At 45.3% G+C, this 9,249-nt stretch overlaps 1 long non-coding RNA gene across 7 annotated transcripts; it reads left to right on the forward strand.

Moving 5' to 3' along the window:
• The first annotated feature begins 200 nt into the window (after positions 1–200).
• LOC144317017 (uncharacterized) lies at positions 201–8,582 on the forward strand. Of its 7 annotated transcripts, XR_013382884.1 has the most exons (7): positions 888–929; positions 1,424–2,502; positions 3,292–3,521; positions 4,093–4,253; positions 6,459–6,614; positions 7,212–7,385; positions 7,798–8,582. It is a non-coding gene; the product is annotated as an uncharacterized LOC144317017 (long non-coding RNA). The 7 variants fall into 7 exon arrangements; XR_013382888.1 differs by lacking the exon at positions 1,424–2,502 and having other exon boundaries at positions 857–929; XR_013382893.1 differs by lacking the exon at positions 3,292–3,521.
• The last annotated feature ends 667 nt before the right edge of the window (positions 8,583–9,249 follow it).

Genomic DNA, 9,249 nt, shown 5'->3' on the forward strand with positions numbered 1-9,249 from the left:
GTCTTGGGGCCTCCCTTTCCGATGCAGCCGTCCGTTACCTAATGAGCGGCGGCGACACACATGCCTTCCCCGTGCTGCCTGGGGGCTGACTGGGCTCTGAGCTCCGTGCCAAGGACGCCCGATGACAAGCCTGCGCCCCTGATGAAGGGCAGCGGCGGAGCTCAGGGGGCGGGGCGGGTCACAGAGCTCCTGACGGGGCTCCTCGCAGTCGCAGCCACTCCCACCGGTCCCTCACAGAAGAGTAATTGATAGAAAACACCTGCTGAAGCAGGATATTGTAACCGGCTCACTGAGCTTCGGTGACAGCCGAGGCAGGTCTCCTTCGGTTACAGAGGAGCCAGTAAAACAGGGCAAAGATGGCGAATCCGTGCGGTTCTGGGTTTCGGCTCTCAGGGTGGAGCAAGCAGTCAGCCTGGGGGCTCTAATCCCCCCTCTCCCCCACTTGTTCTTTTCTGTGTCCTCCCCAGAGGCCTACACGGTTTAGGTGGTGACAGGATCAACCAGACCGGGGAGATTCACAACAGGGACTTAAGTAAGACATGCACAAGGCACGAGCCAACGAGAACACCTGGACTGGGTTATTGGAAGGACAGACTGCCAGGGACGCGAGTTTGTAGGTAGGTCCCAAACTAGAGGCTCCATGGATAGGAACTGTTCGGGGGCAGGGGTGGGGGGATGGAGGCCGAACCCGCGGGCAGAGCGCGCAATGTCTGGGCTCCTGAACCAGAGGTAATAGGTGAAGGTGCTGCAAGGCGGGTGGCTGGCACCAGGATCCGTTGTCACCGGCAGGAAATGCAGAACGACGCGGTCACCAGGCAACAAGGCTGGAGTTCTAGCTCAGAGTAGCAAAGGCAAAAGAGCAGTTACTAGGAAACCAGAGCGTCCAAGTCCAAGAGGGGCCGCTTCCTCTCTGAAGCATCGGAGATCAGGTACTCTGCCCTCCTTCCTAGGTGGTGTGGCCAAGGAAGGCGTTGGAACCCAAGTCCTTGACATGACAAGGAAAAGGGTCAAACCCTAAGGGCCTCCACACACAAAAATTTCATTGAGAAAACAAAACTCAATTTGTTAGCTTTCCATGGTTAGCTAATTATATGAGTCAAATATTTAATTGGCATACATTGTAAACTTTCCAGGGGGTTAAGAAATGCAATCCTTTATTCCTGAGCAGCAAGCTATTCATTATGGAAATGGCCCCTAATTGGCTGTCGTACCTTATCTGGTAAGATGCAGAGCCCAACGCCACACAACTTTAATATGAGGTCTATGTAATCACTTCTCCTGGTTATCAAAGCAAGATCTCCAGAGACTGATTCCAGCAATCTAAGAACGAGTATGAAATCCCTACAGCACGTAATTGGGTATTTTAAAGCTCCTTTTGAATTTTTTCACACATGTTTGTTGGTTGACTGAAATTCATTTGCAGGCTATAAAGACAAAACCAAGAGCCAAAATCAAGAGTGGAAAAGAAAAGGAAGCTCAGTGGAAATCCATAGTAGAGGTGCTGAGCATATATGTACCTTCAAAAGCCAGAAAACCCAATTTTTATCTTATATTTGGTAACAATAAATTACCGCCTACAACAATTCCCAACCCTAAGCTTGGTCAAGATTTTAAACCCATTCATATTTTTTAATTGCTAATATTTCAGCTCCATGTAATACTTGGAAGAGATGAGACCTATTAGTTATAACAGACATTATCATTTTGTGTTTTCCTCTCAACTTCACTTTCTACCATGGTTCTCAAATGTGTTTCTTGGACCAGAAATATCCCCATCACCTGGTAACATACTAAAAATACAACTTTGGGGCTACAGAACCAGAAACTCTGGGGAGAGGCTAAGTAATCTCCGTAACAAGCACTCCAGGTGACTCTCATGAAGCTTGAGACCTACCACACTACACCACGTGACAACCTCCAAACCTATCTCTGTTCCCAAATGCCAGATGGGCAGAGACGCCAGAGAAATGGCACAGACCAAATTCGTAAAACATCAAGGTTGTTACCTCCTTGGCAAAACTGTTCCTCTTTCTGTGCTATCCCCCCCTAGCCAAACATATCGGCCTTATTACCCGGTTTATTAGCTATCCATCGCCATGCTGTGAATCCCCGACCTTAGCAGCTGATGACAGTGAACACTTACTGCCTCACACGCTTGCTGAGGGTCGGGATTCTGACGATGGCCTGGCTGAGTGGTTCACGCTCAGAATCTATCATGAGGTTGTGGTCGCGATGTCAGGTCCTGCAGGGGCTCCTTTGGGCTGGAGAATTGACTTCCAACGTCACTCACCTGGGCTCTTGGCTACTGTTATGATGCCCCAGTTCCTTGCCGTGTCCATCTCTCCATAAAGACACTCAGGAGAAGGCAAACAATGCTTCCCCCAGAGCAAAAAGACAGAACAACCAGAACAAGGCCAGAGGGATCATCCCCCCATGGCCTGGGGTTGGAAGGCGCACACCATCACTTCTGCTGTATTCCGTTGGCCGAAGAGAACAACCCGGGTACGATGTGAGAGTGGACGGGACAGTGGGGATGCCAGGAGATGCGGAGCATTGGGAGTCATCTTGAGGGCTGCCTGCCTGCCCAGGCAAGAAATATCAGGATATTTTCAACTCTCTTGCTCTCATTGCTGTATACAGGCTATAGTCCACACTCAGCAATTATTCACTCAAACTCACCCATCTGTCCTCTTCTCTGTAATCCCACCGCTCCTGCCCCATTCACCCTTCCCTCACCACCTTGCCTCCAGCCTCTGGCCTCTGTAGATATTCCTTCTCACAGCTGTGCGACAGTCCTAAAGTGCAAGTCAGATCTGCTCACCACCTTCAAAACTTCTCTGTGGCCTCAGGAATAAAGTACAAAATCCTGAACGTGGCATTTCAAGTCCCCCATCTTCTAACTACACTTCATCCTTCCAGCCCTGTGTCCCATTCTAACTCCTCCTCCTCCTCCCCACCACCTACTAATGATTGCATGGCTCCCCTAAATTTCTGTTCCTCACAGGCCTCTCTTGTTATTCTACTCACCTAGAATATCTTCCTGCTACTCTGAGGCCCAGACCAGATGCTAGCTCTCCTGACACCCTAGTCAGGATGGATTGTTCTCTTCCGTATTTTATTATGCCTGCCATACAGAATTAGCTGCAATTGTAGTTAGTTAAGATTCTATATCCCACAAATAGATTTTAATCTCCCCAAGGTTAGGGGTTTGATTATAGTCATTTTTGTAATTATCGATGAAATACAACCCACTATCAGGGTGTGCTGAATTATAACATGCAATTTCAACAGGCCCTTGCATATGGGAGATAATTCATTCTATTCTCCATAAGACAAAGGGAGGATAGTCAACGTGAGTTTGAAACAATCATGACTCTTCCTCTGACGAGTAATCCTGTCTATAAGTTCGCAGTTGGGAAACTGCCTATCACATCCAAGCTATATAGTCTTTTGAAAGACTTTACCAAAAGACAGATGAGACCATTTCCTTCTATACAACATGGAATCTAGAGATACAGAAGGTGAGTGGCTTCTCAATGTGGGAATAGGGTGATGGGAGCCCCTAGGGGCTTCTCAAGGAAAGTTTCTGATCAGATTGCAGACTGGCGGGATGACTGGAGGTGCAGGAGACTAGGAGACTAGTGGTGAGGAAGGCACAGGAGTGAAGCCACTGGATGACTGTGGTAGAGTTGTCCATGGTGATGGCAGAAGAGTTGAAAGAGAGTTGCCTAAGGGATGAACTGGCCAGACTCGCTGGCTTGCTTGATTGGTTGACTGGGAAAGAGGAGAAGGTCTAGAATGAGACCCAGGTGAGGGTTTTATACCAGTGAATCTGGTCCTGCAAAGCAGCATTCAGTGGGGAAAACACCTCAGAACACTGACTTTTCCAACATGATACCAGTATCATGGTCATAGAGGACAACTCATTCTGGGGGAGGCCACGGGAGCTATCAGGAAATTACACTGACCTTTTTCACAAATGAATAGGCTCAAAATTAGATTCTTACACCCAGTGACTAAAGGGAAAGCTATTAAACTGTCAGGCAAGAGTCTCCATGGTCTTTACGAATGGCCATGATTCATCTTTTCCAGGAGAAAGATCTGAGCAAGAATCATTTCCAGAGCTTCTCAGGAGCTTCTGAAGGATCACACAATGAAGCATTAGAGCAAGAAGAATGATTCATAATAATAACATCAAAGATTTGACTGAACACCTAAGCACAAAGTGTGCATTCTTAATATCTTATTATCAAGTATGTGATGTGGTTTTACTAAATCAACTTGATTTTTCTGCTTTGTATTATGAATGTCCTTTTCGTGTGAACTTAGGGATTATAGAGCTACAGAAAATAGCTATAGATAAAATTCCTCCTAACTCCACGTGGTCAATTTACACCAATTATGACAGTCTCACACGCTGACACGGTTTGTGCATTTACTAAGGATTAGTAAGTATTTACACATTACATTTGAGAACTAGCTGGAAGGACCATAAAATATAACACATTCTACACAGCGTTTTCAAACATTTGTATTTGAATACCTTTAGATGCTGTAACGAATATTAATGACTTTATCCCCATCGCACTTCTCTCATCTATACGACTGCCTAGCTTCTGAGCTGGTGCAAGAGCACCCCCAGGACTGCTGAGATGGATGTCCCGAGAATAGCTAACAGAGATCACGGAGCCAGTCTGAAAGGAGCCAGAGATACACAGAAGAGTCCCACTGCGGTTCAGGGGTACCTCCTTGCCCAGGACACGCGTTACCTGCCAGAGGCGGCGTTGATCTTCTGGCTCTGTTCTCCTCAGTAGCTCTTCAGATACCGTCTGAAATCCCAAGAAGGTTTACAGGGCCTGGTCCTGCCCACCCTTCCGGGCCCTCATCCTGCCACCCACTCGCCCTCTAGTTCTCTTACCTCGGCCACACAGAGCCTCACAGTGGGAGCTGCGGCATCCCATCCAGCTCCCCCTCAGGCCTAAGACGTTCATTTCCCCCCCTGCCACGAGGATTGCCTGCTGACGCCCACAGTTGAATCCCACTCTGAAAATTGCCCCCAGCTGGCTCAGCTTTGGGCCCACTGCCCGCCCTGCGGACAGAGGATTGCCCGTGAGAAGGCCCAGGCAACTCACAGGGGCCATCCCAGCTCCAGACCCGCTTCCATGTGGGTGTTTTGCCTGAGAACACACCCAATAAACAGTGGACTGTAAAGTAATCTCTGTCTCAGAGTCTGTTTCCAAGGAGCCCAATTTAAGACAAGCCCCCATCATGCTGCTCTGAAGCCTTTGTCTCTGCTCTTTCCTCTGTCTGGAATGTTCTCGAGCCATCCTCTCCAACTTCTTCCCCCGAGCCATCCTCTCCTCCTTCTTCCCCCTTCTCCCTCTTTGTTAGCTCTAGAGTCATGTTCCCTGAAGGCCCATCTACTGCAAGTCCAGGCCCCCTCGTTCAGAGGATGTCTGTCCAGTTGCAATTCTTCAGACATGAGTTTGCTTGTTGGATTCCTGTCTGGCTCACCTGCTCCACAGCAAACCCCACGAGAGCAGGATTCCTGCCCGTTCTTGTTGACCGTTGGCATTCCAGTGCAGAGCACCAGATTTGGCTCAGATCTGGATTGCAATGAACACACACTTAATTAATAACTTGGTAAATGAATATATCTGCATCTGAGTTTTTCTGAATCACCTTTATGATTAAAGAGAGTCCCCTCTTCTGGTGACTCATCGCCATGGGTTAAAGGGCAGCCGAACGATAAACTCTGATCATTATTTCTACCAAGGTTACCTTGGAGATTGTGTTTTTGTTATATCAAATGCTAGCCTTAGAAGGTCGAGGCACCTCCTCAGCCCTGTATTTCATGGTAGGAATTTCAGATGGTTAATGGCCAATAGTAAGAAAATGGTTGAGAATTTAAATCAGTATCAGCAGTTCATCGTGGCCTTTTAATGACTTTATAGTGAAATCTTGGGAAACTGATTTCTAAAACAAGGAGGACAAAAGCTCTCTTTATTTCTATTTTCAGAGGCTTTTGTTCCAGAAATCATTTTTAGTGTTGGTAAATTATGCTAATTGAGACCACTAAGATGAAAAGCAGTGTATTTGGAACCAGCAGAGCATATTTTACTAATGGTTTATGATTTTCTGAGCAGACTTAAAATTAGATTTATGGGGTTTTTTTTCAAAGATTTTTCTGATTATTCAGCCAGTCACCCTAGAGGTTCAAGCTGGCTAGAGAGAAAGGAGAAATCTACCTCCAACCAGCACTCACTGAGCACATTTACTGAGCAAGACACTCAAGGCCAGGGTCATGGGGATCAGAAAACAGTCTCTGACCTGAGGGATTCTGAAATCCGGTTATTGATTCTGCTGAAAGAAATTGAGGAAGACACAAAGAGATGGAAAAATAGTCCATGCTCATGGATTGGAAGAATTAATATTGTGAAAATGTCTATGCTTTCCAGGGCAATGTACGTGTGCAATGCAATCCCTATCAAAATACCATGTGGACTTTCTTCAGAGAGTTGATTCTGAGAAAGAGACAGTGACATCCAGCAGCCAACCTGGCACTCCTATTTAGGCCTCGGAGTTTCTAGATCTGGCCCAACACTCAGAGCCAGGTTGGGGTCTTCTCCTGTTGAACATAAACATTTCCCACAACGTCCATATCAATCGATGATATTTTGTGACTTTGAGGGATCATGACCCAATGAAGACCTTTTCCAAACAATGCCTGAACACTGACAGAAACAAGAACATTGTCCAAACACTGTCACAAAAATCACTAAACTTTCCTTTTCCTGCCTGGTAAGAGTACTGCTTCTTTATCAGTGACAGCTTGAGCCTGGCTTCATTCCTCCTGCAACTTTAGTAAGATTTATTAAAGATAATAACTTTAAGCCCATTCTAACACCCTTATACCACGTGGCTCTACAGTTCCTCACGGTGTGTGTTTGCCCTCATTGCAATGAGTCAATAGACCCTACTTTTGTTTAATTAAAGATGTGTTTCTGATTGTCATTGACTGGGGGCCATTGAACTAAACTAAAGTTTAGAGGGCTATATAGAGAAGTCCAACAGCCTGTATTAAATACTTGACCTTGAAATACATACATTTATTTCCACGTCTTCACTCTTAAAGCCAAACCAATAATTTCATAGCAGAGTAAGCATTTGGGGTACAACAAGTCATGATTCAAGTTTTCTCTGACCAATAGGTTTATATCTCTAAGAAGAGAAATGATAGATGGCAGAGAGACAGGAAATACAGCGAAGAGGATTTTGAGGGAAACAGAACTCTTAACTTCTTAAGCAACAACTCTCAAGACCACTAACAAAAGTCTGGGTGAGACACAGTGCTCATGAGGAGCAGGAGCCACGTGGCCACTGAGGTGAGCCTGAGGATTGGGGCAGGGGCCCCGGCACACAAATAACTGTGCAAGTGATATGCATTTGCAAAACCCTGAGCATCATCCTGCTTTATTGCATGCATGCATGTGCCTTGACATAAACAGCCTGTGTCTTCCTCCGTATTGTGGGACGTATTGTTCACTTGCTCACATTTCATCTGATTTAGTTTAATGGTACATGGACTCTTTTTTAGCCTCCATAGCTTTAAAAGCACTGTAATCCAACTTTAAGATTTAGGTCTTAACTTTTCTCCAGACAGTTACTTTAAGACCTTTAAGAATTATCCTATGTGAAAAATGCATAGAAGTACTTTTAAGGAAGTAGAAATCAGTGGGCAATTTGATTTGTGGAATAATTGTAGAAAGTGAAAACACGTCTGTGTATCTTTTCTAGGATGACACATTCGATCTGAGAAGACCAGGGCGTTGCAGCAGAGGCTTTCCATGCTGCAGTCAGAGAAACTCGTGGTCCAAGAAGAGCTGAGTCCAATCAAATAGAGACAGTGAGAATTACTATTTTGATTTTTCACAAAGACTAAGTAAAATGTCAGCTAAAAACATGTATTAAGGGGCAATCTATTTTCGAGGTTAAAAGTATGGATTAAATACAGACAAGCTGGGTTTGAAACCTTGGCTCTACTGTTTCTCTCTACGTGGTCTTGGGTAAATTACTTGACCTCTCAAGGCCTATTTCCTCATTAGCAAAATGGAAGTAATAATAGTATCTGTGCAATAAAATTCTCGTTGGATTAATTGCCATGATGCAGGTGAGGTGTTCAGCTCAGTGCCTGGCACACAGTAGGTCTATAATTACTATCATGGTGGTGTTGGCGGCGACCACTATGCAACCAAGTACAGAAATCCTCATGCTAAAATCAAGGCATTTGAAGCTTCAAACTGAATTAGCTTTGTGGAGAAAATTATACTTTAAAATATTTCTAAATATATTTTAACATAAGGTTTTGAACTCTGACAGAAGAGTTAAAGTTTAACAAGTATGACCCTGAGGCACCTGTGTGGCTCTGTCAGTTAAGCATCTACTCTTGATTCCCACTTGGGTCGTGATCTCAGAGATGTGAGATCGAATCCCACATCAGGCTCCACGTTCAGCACAGAGTCTGCTTAAGATTCTCCCTCTCCCCTCCCTCTGCCCCTCCATCTGTTCTCTCTCTCTCTCTCTCTCTCTTTCTCTCAAATAAATAAATAAATAAATACAATCTTTAAGTCAACATTTATTACCTACTTGTTTGGTGTTGTGCATCTTATCTGAGCAGGTGAAGAGGTAGAGAAAAGAAAGCCAAGTAAGGTATGATTTAGACACAGATGTGTTCAAAATCAATAATTATATATGACTGACTTGTGATAAGTGTCAATGTCCAATAATGTTATCCCAGTAAAGGGACAGTTCGTTTATGGATAAAACAATCTAGAAGGGAGGTGATGGTTTTGAAACAACAGTGGGATTTCCTCGGGCGACGACTGGGATCGTGAGTTCAGAAGAACAATCTGGGTGGACAGATTAATATAAGCAAGAGGTGGATCTGGAAAGTACGAGGATGTTGAAAAACTTGGGTACAGAATGGTGGGTATGCTAGGTGTGTGGTGGATGGCTGAGGAACTTGTGACGTCTCCATCATAGAGTTCAGATCGTATCTTGGCCCAGGCTGCCACAACAAAATACCATCAACTGGGTGGCTTAAGCAACGGGAACCTATTTCTCACAGTCTGGAGGCTGAGAAGTTCAAGGTCAAGGGGTCAACTGATTCGATTCCCCAGTGGGGACCCCATTCTTAGCTTACAGACGGCCATCTTCTCGCTGTGTCCTCAAATGATGTGGAGAAAGAAA

Source organism: Canis aureus, chromosome 1, assembly GCF_053574225.1.
Source record: "Canis aureus isolate CA01 chromosome 1, VMU_Caureus_v.1.0, whole genome shotgun sequence".
Lineage (NCBI taxonomy): Eukaryota > Metazoa > Chordata > Mammalia > Carnivora > Canidae > Canis > Canis aureus.